Source organism: Sus scrofa, chromosome 13 (genome assembly GCF_054392235.1).
Source record: "Sus scrofa isolate SSC_HxYL_T2T_F1_AM1 chromosome 13, Sscrofa_HxYL_maternal_Yorkshire_Landrace_v2.0, whole genome shotgun sequence".
Taxonomy (NCBI): Eukaryota; Metazoa; Chordata; class Mammalia; order Artiodactyla; family Suidae; genus Sus; species Sus scrofa.
This window is the reverse complement of record NC_139395.1, coordinates 181,494,975-181,507,303: the sequence shown is the minus strand read 5'-3', so window position 1 is coordinate 181,507,303 and position 12,329 is coordinate 181,494,975. Positions and strand designations below refer to the sequence as shown.

At 37.4% G+C, this 12,329-nt stretch overlaps 1 protein-coding gene across 5 annotated transcripts in view; it reads right to left on the bottom strand.

Moving 5' to 3' along the window:
• Nucleotides 1–12,329, bottom strand: part of LOC146397796 (uncharacterized) — a 519,577-nt gene that overhangs the window by 382,940 nt on the left and 124,308 nt on the right. Inside the window, exon 2 of one of the 5 annotated variants that reach the window (XR_014823593.1) lies at nt 2,724–2,783. The exons of the other annotated variants lie outside the window; for them this stretch is intronic. The gene's annotated coding sequence lies outside the window, so the exon portion shown is untranslated. The remainder of the gene's footprint in view (nt 1–2,723; nt 2,784–12,329) is intronic. 5 annotated transcript variants of the gene reach the window in all.

Here is a 12,329-nt window from a genome sequence, read left to right as displayed (position 1 = left end):
TGTGACTTTTCATTGAAAACTCCTTACTGTTACTGAGTCCAAGCTCATTCTGCTCACCACATGACAAGCCAACAAATCGGGAAATGAGTTGTTGGGGCAAAGAATAACAACTTTTAATTGGAAAGCCAGTAGACCAAGAAGATGGCAGACTGTGTTTCATAGAACCATCTTTTTCTTAGCTGTAGATCAACAGCTATATTTTCCCCATTTATTTAAGATACACCCCAAGGGGCTTTCTTTAGGGGCAGATGGAGTACTTCCCATATTTACAAGTTCAATAACAACCAAACACAAAAAGCACAAGCAAATTCCAATACCAGAAGCACAAACAGATTACATCACAAATGAATGCAAAACAAAAGCAAACTAACTGGTTCACAAATCAGGTAGAGTCCAACAACATTACCAGGAAAGAGGAGGAGACTTTCTTTCTGTGAGGCTCTGCTACCATCAAAGGATGTGAGGGCTCCCTCTTCAAGGGCTCCCAAATCATTTAACTTAGGTTTCTGTTTCTTAATTTTTTTTACACTAATGAGATTGCCGATAGCCCTGTCATATCAATAAATTCTGTGATTTCTCAACATAGAAGTAGGACAAAAAAACTTAACTCTATAAAACATTATGCCTCACCTAACTGAATGTCTAATACTTCCCTAAATTTGGAAGACAGGCAGCTACTAAAGCCCAGCTTATTTCTCCTCCTGTATCAACATGTGTTGCTGAGAAGTCATGTGAGCTAACACAAATCATCAAAGTCATAACGAGGTGTCCAGTTCCACATGCAAGGAGCTAAGAAATTGTCACACTGATCAATGATTCTTCTCTTGGACTTCCCGTGTATCTCACAAAATAATTCTTCTTAGATTCTTGGATTCGTAAGACAGATAAGGACACAGAACAAACAGCTGCCCCTAAGACTGGAGAGACAAGGAGTCATGGCTTACTGGAACCATTCAAAGCTGCCTCAGAAACCAGTGCTGAAGTAGGAAAACTTGAACCATAATTGACAAATTGCTGGAGGCTCAGTGCAAACAAGTCTGAGAGTCAGAAACTCCAGGGGAATTCAGTTATAAGAAACCCTCACACTTTTGTGAGTTTTACTTCCCAGAGCTCAATCAAGTTCTCCCAGGAAATATCAGAGAAAAATTCCCCCATGCTTCTTGGGAAAAGAACCATTTGGAAATATACCAGAGCACTGTGTTCTCAACAAGGCCTAGCTTTAGGAAAAAAATTTTAACCAGAACCTTACCTGATTGGGTTTTATCAGAGCCTAAAGGATTTGCAGTGTCAGAAACACTTAACTCTATTCCACTCTAGCCACCATACTATCACTTACACAGGGAGAAAAAAAATACTGAGAAATACTTGTAAAGTTCACAGACCAGAGGTATAAATAGGCTTACTAAAAGTCATGATGTAATTTCCCCTCAATTTGTGCTACTTTTTTCAACCTTTACAAATAAAATAAATTCATTAGAAAGCTACCAAGAAAAGGAGAATAAGATCTTTTGTATTAGTGTGTGAGTATTGTGTTTGTGTCTCAGGGTGGGGGGATTAAGTGAGGAAAAGACATTAGAATAAAGCTATATAGAAGAGCATGTATTTAGCTAAGAAGGAAATGAAAAGTGATACTAAATCTAACACTCAAGTAGATAAAGCTTCAAATATCTTCACAGGAAATAAATGAATAGTGCTAATAGCTGGATCCAATTTATAAGGCACTAAACGGATATTATAGGAGGAAGAGAGATAATTAATCTTCAGCCAGAACAATGAAAGCTCAGCTGCAGTATTATCACAGTGCCACATTCCAAGACTCTGGAGGTGCTTTGCCTTCAAATGTATTAATCAAAGACTATCCAGAATTAGGATGTTTAATTATTTGCAAGGATTCTTTGTATTTTTTTAATCTCTGCATGAAGCCACTGATAACTACATAAAGTTTTCCTTTCTTATTATCAGCTGTATTGAGACTCTAAAAGCAATATTAATAGTCTCTGAGTATAAAATTGAAGTTACTTGATTTCACAATTATTTAACAAAGCTATAGTTTTGTAATTATTTGATAGATTAGATTATTTGATCCAGATTTATTTAAGCTATAGTTTTTGGTGACTCCTTGAGTATATGGTCTGTATTTTTTAGACCTCAAAATTTAAAGTAAATAGTTTTATTCCACTTCCAGTTGATTCAAATAAAAAAGTTAAAATCTCAAGAGTTAAGGCAGGAAAAACATGTCCCAACATTAATACCATTTTTTTCAGATTTTGTCAAGCATGAGTAACATTAGTAACTAAGAAAGTTTTGTGGCATCTATGTCACTTAACAAATGCGTCAAATGGCATGGGAAAGTGAAAGCTTTCAATATTAATACAAGCATATTCTTCACCTTGAAATCTTATACAAGTTTATTCTTAGAAGCTTTGTGAACACACTTCCACCGTTATCCAAATGACGTCATCATCGAAATGACACTGGTTGTCCACTTCTTCAACCAACAAGTTTTAAAAACAGGGTATCATTTTTCTGCTTCTCTAACACATATACTTTCTCATCCAGTTTCAAAAGACTATGTCCAAAGTCTCTAATAGTTCCCACTCCTTTCTATTACCTTGACTATGCCCCTAGTATATTTCACAAGTATGATTACATCTGCCTTTTGGCTGTCTCCTTAATTCCAATTCTTTTTCACATTTATCTTACAACAGTCAAGGGTTCCTTACCTTATGTAGAATGATCATGCCATACCCTCATCTAGACATCTTCAAGGTGTTATCTTTATTCTAGAGATAAAGCACAAATTCCTTGACACAGCAGTTGCAACTTGCCATGAGCTGGCCGCACTTACCTCTCTATCCAGTTACCTATCAAGCTACCAAATGTTTCTTGAAATATTCTGTTGATGTTTGTCTTCACTCACCTTCATTTCTTCACAGAATTCCTTTCCCCTCCCCACTTGCATTACTCTTTGAAAACCTGAACTGTTCTTTCAAGACCTGAGTAAAGACACAGCTCTTTATCTAATCCCTATTGCCTACCCAGAGTCAGCCACTTATCTGGGGTGCCATCTTATCAACACAGATATTGCATTACAGTAACTTTACATCACTTCTCCCTAGCTTTCACATGCCAAAAACCAAAAAGTGTTTAGCACACTGTAGGTGCTCCAAAAATACACGCTGTATTAATTAATGAATACTACCTTATTAGTAGATCATCATGCCCCAACCACCAGTAAGCTGAACTACCAGTAACCCTTCACTTTTGTACTCACATGCCCATCTCTGGCAGGCTCACTGTTTTCTTACTCTTCTCCCCATAACAGACTCTATTCTAACTGTATTTTTACAGAATAAAACTAAATGGAATAATATTTTGGTCAAAATATAGAAGATCATTACTTTTAAGAAGTGGTTATTAGAAGACAATTCTCCAGGAATCTTTAGCATTTCTGCACAACTTGCAAGCAAAGGTACTTACTTCCCTTTTGTTCCAAACCACCTTTTCAAGTATTTTTTCACAGAAAACAGCCTTGGAAGATAATATCTTCCTTCAAAGAATAATGAGAGTTGGTATTTGTCCAGTATGAAAAAGATAATACCTTCCTCCAGGGAAAAGACTAGTCAGATGTACTTGGAGCTCATTAGGAAAGATTCAGTCCCTAAGCTCAGTGTTCCTCAGCTATATGATAAATAAAACCCTTGGACCCTAGTGGATATGGGGCAAGGTGCACTGTGGCAAACATGAGATTCATGTTTTCTGCTGTACTGCGAGTGATAAAGCCCTTAGTTTCTGACTTGGAGTCTCATGTCTTCTTCCAGCTTCCATGAAAGTATGCCAGGCTAAACGTGTTAGTTTGCAAGTACATTTCACCAATGAGTATGAGATGCAGACAGAGTCGTGACTTCCTAGAAGCAAAAGAATAAGGCCTCGTGGGCCTGTTTAGAGACGTGAAAAGACTCCCTCAGCTGTGGAGAGCCCAGGGGCTGGAGGGTGAGAAGGGAGGAAGTGTCTCCTACTGTCCTACCTGTTAATAAACATTTAGGGTGATTAATGAAAAGTAGGATAAAATTGATCTGTTCCAATAGCACTACGATTGTTGGTCACTCTTCTCTAGACAAGAAGAAGTAAGGATATTACCATGACAAGGAGGCAGAAAGCACCTTAACTTTGGCTGAAAGGCAATATAGCTACCCCTGTGGGTCAAGGAATCCCTCAACCTGAAATAGATGGTGCAATAATGATGAGTTTGCTACCTGATACAGATGCTGGGTAGGCCAAAAATATTAAAGCTCTTTTCAGTTGAGTCATGTGCAGTTCCAGGACCACCTGAAACTAAAAGTAGATGTTCCAGGCTTACCAGTATGGAGTCATTCTCTCCCTTCATGAACTCTATCCTTCCCTCCTTCCCTCCTCCCTCTACTTAAATCTCAGCTGCTTTACATAAAGGCAAAAGATGATTAGAAGTGGGCTGAGAGTGACCCCTCTTAATCAAGCACCTAAAACCATGTGACTTGTACAAATAGACTGAGAAACTTCAGAGACAGGACACACTCAAATTTTATGACCCTGTTGGATATAGACACCCAACCTACCGAGTCCTACAGAGCAAGAAGATAACCAATTCAACTGTTACTAGGGTTCATAGTGAGGAGGGGAAATCTAATGTGACTTTGTAGGTGGATTCTTTGGGACCAACTCAATGTACTGTTGATGCCTCAATATCTGAAGGTACAGTAGGATTGATGTGTTATGCGTTGACACTTCACCATTCCATAAGTGCCATAGGGGCTTCGCTCAATCAGGGAAGAGCCAAATATAAGAAAATCTTATTGGGACAACTACCCTGAAACTTCCCACCAGTGGGTGGGTCAGAAATTAGAATGCATGCCTCTACTTGCTAATGTCCAAAGCTTTCACTTTATTGATGATGTCCTATTGGTTGGCAGGTCAGAAGCCCCATTCTCAATGACCCTTAATATAGTATTATCATACCTCTTCATCAGGAGTGGCTAATAAGTCCTGAGAAAAACAAGCACTTGCATGCAAAGTAGTTTCTTGGGACTATTTAGGTAGACTCATAACAGTGCCTCCAAAAATCAAAGAAAAACTATTGTCTCCTTGGAACCTCCATGACCAAAAAGGTGACCCACATGTACAGTATTGTCTCATTTGGACATTCTGCTTGATTCTTTGTATCAGTTATCCACAAGTCAACATCCTGCCTCACTCCTGCCACCAACTCCAAAGTTAGGGAGCACAATCCACAAGACAACCCTCGCTTGACACCAATTTTAGGTTTGGTGGCCCCCAAGACTACACTTATGTTCAATAATTCACTAGAATAACTCACAGAACTTACTGAAAGCTGTTTTATTCATAATTACTACTTATTATAGGGAGAGGATATATATTAAAATCAGCCAAGGGAAAAAGCACATATGGCAGAGTCCAGAAAATTTCCAAAACATGGAGCTTCTAGTTGCCCTCTCCCCAAAGAGTCATGGTGGTACTTCCCCAAAATTCCCAAAGCCCCCTACCATAAATCAAATGGTAGCTCAAAGCCCACAGGTAAACAAAGATATTTTTATCAGCAAGATATTTCAAGGGCTTTGAAATTACTTCCCAGGGATAAAGGGCAGGCTCTCTCTCTTTCCAGACCCTCTTCAGCCAGACAACGGGATGCTTTTTATTTCAAAACCCAATCAACAGTTGATTGAGAGTCAAGATATTTAATGGATCTGCCACATTTCTTGACATTTCCAAAAGTCTGGTATTACTTAGAGAAATTACCCTCTCAAAACAACTCAAAACATTTCCTTTCTTTAGCTTTTTCGCCTTCTACTTGTCCCAGACCTTGGTAATAGAGTTTGGTCACTAAGGGCGACCACCTCAAAAAGTAATAATCCTCGTTCAGCCATTTCCTGAATGATGATGATGACCAAAGTGTGGGGGTAGGCATACAGACCTGTTTTGAAAATATGAGATTCTATCTTGATCATTTTTGTGCATGAGGCTGCTTTCTTTCTCCAAAGAGCAACCCCATGCTGACTTGGTTGTTACACCTTGGTGACTGCCAAGAAAAAATAGGGTCTAGGAGATTCAAACTTAATTCAGATCTGGCCACCTGGATCTCTTGTTGACTCATCTTAGATCATAAGGATAATGATGATTTGGCAATCCACTTCTTACTGAGTTCTTCCCACAGGAATTAACATAGACCAAATTGTGGAATAAAATAGGTATCTGTAAGTTTTATAGAAATGCCCTTGTGGATCTTGCAACTAGTATTTTTGGACAAAAACCTAGATGTAAGTAGGGATGATAGGCTAAAGGAGAGGTTATAGCTATTGAAATGGACACACTGGTTTTTTATGGAGAAGAATGAAGAGCAACAATCCTGGCATCTGAGGAAGCAACACCTCAGATGACAGGAACAATGGGGAAGGGAGGAAATTTAAGGATCATTCTCTTTCAGAACCTCCTGTGGAATCTTCTACATGAAAGAAAATGTCCCAGCACAACTCTTAAAAACTGAAATTTAATGTCTTAAAGCCAAATGAATTCCTAGTCAGCCATCATCCCATTCCAGTTGAGCCTAACTGTGATTTGAATACCATTTCTCTTAATGTTCTCAAGTTACCTATCTGAAAAGGCCCTGGATGGAACTAACTCCCCAAATACCTCTAATATCTTGTCCCACCATGATTCCCAGTCATTCTGTTGGGTAGAGGAATGTCAACCAGTTGGTAGTATGGAAAAAGTGATAGTCCCTTTAATAAAAAAGGAATAGAGTTGATTATTCAAACTGAACTTAGAACACTACAGCTAACAATCCAGCCAGGTGGCTACACTGGAAGCACTCTTAATCTGTGACCTCAACAGGTGAAGGTTCTATCTGAGGAGCACCATTGACTATAAACAACACTTTCTTTCTAGGCGTACCTTCAGGATAGTATTTTTATGAGGAAGTCAGTCTTTAACGTGGCTTTCTCCAAAACCATGGCTGTTTGCACCTCAGTGATGATCAGAAGAGAGCTTCAGTGTTTAAAGAAACACCACTGCAGTCGTGGAAGGCATTCAGGTCAGCCTGAACTCACTGACCAGGATTGATACAAAGGTGAGACTTGGCCCAGATTTCCTCCCTTGCAGAACAAAGTGGAAACTGGGCAATCTCTAATACATCTTTCTGCACCTGGCTTAATTCTTTGATCCAAGTGGAGAGGTCAATCCGGAAACTTAAGAAGAAACCATCTGGCCTTTTAAGGGGCATCCTAATGGTTCATGGAGGCATGGCATGGTTGAGGTAAATACTGCATATTACCCTCATCTTCTGTGTGGAGTCTTACTGGGAATAGCCTTAACTAAATGCTGTATGAGACAAACCAAACAGATACAGACCCAGTTTCTATCATTTAGATTAACTAGAGTATTGTATTCTTGGAAATATATGCCATAGCAAAGACAATGCAGGAACAAGGGACTGCAATTATTTTGAGACAATTCCCCACGGATATCTCGTGTTTCTGTAATTCTGTAAGGCCACTAACTACCACTAACTACACTTTTTTTCTGAATTCTTTTCAAGGATGTCTGCACAGCAAATAGCCTGTCTGATAGACATAATGTGACTTCCTCCAGGACAGAGTAAACAAACAGTTCTCACTATCTCACCTTCAATTGAAAAAAAAGTACATATTTTTTTACTTAATTTGCAAAGTAATTTAGACAAGAAGGCCTTCATTTGATTGGTGCAATTAAAGAAATTAAAAATTTTCAATCAAAGTATTAAGATACTAAGTAGGAATTATTTAGAAAAATATTTATTTTTTTAAAAAAATTCAATGAATTTTATTTATAGTTGTACAACCATCATCACAACCCAATTTTACAACATTTCCATCCCAAACCCCCGGTTCCCCCAAGCTGTCTCCTTTGGTAACCATGAGTTTTCTTTTTTTTTTTTTTAGAAGTTATCATTAAAGTAGATTATAGTTCTTAGCCTACTGCTTTGTCAGCAAAGCTATACAAAATACATGTCTATAATGAACCATTCATACGATTTCAGAAATGCTAGAAAAGGAAATACTATAAGCAGCATCCAATTCCATGGCAGTTCTATTGAACCTCCTATGTGCTGTAGATTTTTGCATTATGTGCAAACATGTGATCATTTAAATTGTTCTATGTATATGCCTGGTTTGAGAGTATGAACACACAAGTATACAACATGAGTAATTAAAGAATGTTATGCTTTAAGATCATTCAAGAAATTATTCATAAAGCTTTTGTAATCTTGATCTCTTCTACAATTGCCAGTTGAAAATGTACTTCATCGTCTCCGAAATGGATAGCAGGAATATATTCTCTGGGACTTTTAAGTATAAAGCCCCAAAGGGGACATAGGCCTTGGGAACAGCTGTTTTTTGGGCTTGACTTCTTGTAAATATTAAATCTAATTTTTCCCAATTACAGCCAGCACATATGGATGTAATACTAGCAGGGACGTCTCATTTAAAAACATCAATATAGTTAACATATTTGGGTTCATTTAAAGTTTATAGTCAGAACAACATAAAGACAAGGATTCAAACTTACAGTGTCTGCTAGTTGGCAAACATCCAAGTAATAAGATAATTCAGTTGGTTGCTGTTTTTGTCTCAAACAAGTTTTATAATTGATTCTTACTGTTGCACAACAGAGTCAGAAATATTCCAAAAATAATATTTAGGGAATATCTTAAAACACAGAAATAAGATATCATTGTATATTCTTATGAAAAAAAGGGTTTTCATTTTTTGTTTTTGGGTTTTTTTTGTTGTTTTTTTAGGCCTGCATCTGTGGCATATGGATGTTCCCAGGCTAGGGGTCAAATCAGAGCTGCAGCTGCCAGCCTACACCACAGCCACAACAACGCAGGATCTGAGCCACGTCTGTGACCTATACCACAGCTCATGGTAACGCCAGATCCCTAACCCACTGAGCGGAGGCCAGGGATTGAACCCTCAACCTCATGGTTACTAGTCGGATTCATTTCTGCTGCACCATGATGGGAACTTCAAAAAAAAGGTTATTTTAAATAAATCATTGTAAAACTATTTCACTTTTCACAGACTTACTAAATTTACATATGGAAAAATAATTATATTTAAAAATCATAATCCTTAAGTTTGGTATTAGTCATAAAGTTCTGAAGGATTATTTTGCCACTGTATTATAATTGAGGGTCCTTTTTTCCAATGAAACTCATGAATTTTAAAGCATAGATTATTTGTCACCAGATGTATATATGTCTGCAATAGATTTCTAAGGTAAAACTCAAATTCACCTGATTAATGGACATCTGTTTATGAAGTCAAGAGTTCAAATACGCCATCATTTTTAACCTGTTTATATGTAGGTCTAATGGTTTGTTGATCTTTCTATAAGTAAAAAATAAAAAGAGGATAAAAGGGAGGGAGGGAGGGATAAAGGGAAGTAGGGAGGGAGGAGAGGAAGAAAGAGAAGCAAGGGAGGGAGGGGGAGAGGGAAGGAAGGAAGAAAGGAAGGAAGGGAGGGAGGAAGGAAGAATGGAAGGGGGAAAGGAAAGAAAATAGAAAAGAGCAAAGTTAAAGAAATATGAAAATGCTATCTATATGCAGTCATTCACCAATTAGAACATATTATTTGATACTTACTCTTTCAGTTCACTAAATGATACCTAGAATCAGACTGTGAAAATAACCTACCTTCCATCAGAAAGCAGTATACTTAAGCAGAAGTGTTTAACTTTATGTTTAATTACCCATGTCCCATCTCTAAATGGCATGAAAGTTCAGATGTCTGAATAATAAAGGGAAAAGATTTCCCAAACGAGAACATGGAGAGGACCTGAATATGTTCCAAAGAACTATTGCCCATGAAACTTGAATGTCTGACTCAAACTCACTGCTACTAAGTTATAGTATCTATGATCCTGATTTTGACCTTCAGACATGCAGGAAAGAAAACAGTCTGTCTACTCCTTGAAAGAAAACATTTCTTCCTCTCATCTGTAATGTCAGAGGAATTCTGTACCCCTTTTGTAGCTCTTATCATTTCCTGCTGTCATTATAGTTATTTACAATATCTCCCCTCTATCTGTAGCCATCACCATACTGCCACACATAGGCCTTGCACAGAAATGTTTATTCAAGGACAATGAAGGAACGGAAAAAAGAATGACTCTTTTATACATTGGACCCTTTGTAGGTGGGCCAGGATTGTCAATACCAGGAGCCTAGTCCAGAACTCAATTTTCCCTAAAATCTGGGCATAATTCTGAATGTCATGATTATTCACCACTGTTGACTAGAAGCTTCAGGTCAGTAGTTAAGAGAATAAGCCCTGTAGCCTATTTCTATTTGTGTAATCTTTTGCAAGTTACTGAGTTCTGTGCCTTAGTATCCTTACTACATGATTTTTGTGAGATTTAAATAAGTGAATCCATAGAAGGCACTTAGAACATTGCCTGAAACATGGAAAATATTGATATTATATTAGTCATCACACTATCATTATTATCATTTTGTAATTTCTATACCAAGCACAGACTGATTAGGTATACAAAGTTGAAAAGTACTCACAGGCTTTTTCTCTTTTCATAAAAGGAGATAAACTTTCCCCAGAACATAGGAAAGACTTGGGGTTTGGGGGCTTGTTTGGATTTTTTGTTTTGGGGGTTTTTTTGGTAAATGTCAGCTTTTGGGGTATAACTGACAAAAGTGTAAGATATTTCAAGTTCATATCATGGTACTTAAACATTGTGGAAAGATTCCTTCCATCTCATTAATTTACATATCCATCACCTTATAAATATACCTTTTATGTGTGTGTGAAAGGATTTAAGTTTTATTCTCTCAGCAAATTTCAATTATACAATACAGGGTTATCAACTATAGTTATTACATCTTATACTAGATTCTCCAGACTCAATTTCATGTGACCTAAAAGAGCCCAGGAAAGGGGAGGCTTGACTACACTTTTCCCAAGCAGACAAATGTCTTTGCCTAAACTTCCTAAAACTGACCAGTTACACTGAGCTCCAAAATCTCCCTGGACAACATTTCCAGGCACCATTTCCCCCCTGTCTAGGTCTGATGATACATCACAATTAGTAACCACTATCTCCATTTAATGAGAAAAGTAGATTTCTCACAAGTTTTTGTAACCTATCTCACTCTATGAAGTTGATTAGGGCAAGTTTCAGGTCTGAAAATAGTTTTCATCATTTATTACTCAGCATGAATTCATGCATATGCTTTCCTTCCAGAAGCAAGCTTGAAAAGACTGTGATTCACAACATTTGATTAATTAAATCCTCTTGATAAATACATCCCTGGCAGTGGCATTCTAATGGATATTTATACATGGATATTTATCTCCAGTCTTACGTTTTGACCTTTAATGGACCACCTCCCAAAAAAATATCCACTCTCTGATGGCCATTATAGGTATATCACACCCTGCAACTTGACCAGACTATCATTCCTGACATACCCTGCCAGAGAACCAGAAAAGGTTCAGTCTTGAGAAGTGAGGGACTGATCTATGATGTATTCAAGAAATAAACAGCTCTACTACATTAAAACCTCACCCAGAATTACATGGAACTTGTAATGACAGTATATTTAAGAGAAATTAACTCAAGATATGTAAATTGACTGAATGCTGTACTGTACTGCAGTCATTAGAATTTCCCCCCTCTGACATTCATATTGACATTCATACTATTTTAATAAGAATCCTTAATGAGTCTCATATTAAGGGAAGGGATTCTATTAAGTGAAAGTAACCACATATGCATCCAAGCAAATGCCAAGTAGAACAAGAAACAGATTTTAAATGGAAGTTAAAATTCATACAAGTAATGAGTGATAATAACACCTCATAGTTGTATAATTCTTTTCATTAACACATATCCTGTCTCATTCAGTCTTCATAAAACTCTTAGGTAAAGAAAGATATTTATCTAGAGTTTAGGTTTGCCATCCTATGGGTTTCTATTGCTGTCTGACAATGTTCTCTTATGAGTTAATTTTATCAGAGTAACATTTAAGAATAAACCATTGAGATTAAACTAGTCATTTTTAAATGTTCTAGGGAAGTCAGTTGTAGCTAAAGAACATTACATTCCCTCCTTTTTCATCCTTTTAAAAACATGAGTAATTTGCATGACAGACCAGGTGGTCAATTTGCATAGATAAGACCCAAGAAAATGTGTGCCACAGGATGAAGTTTGGGGGGCAGGGAAGGGGAATGTGGAAAGAATAATGTAGCATGCGCTTTTTTTTTTTAAATCTTTGGTTTGC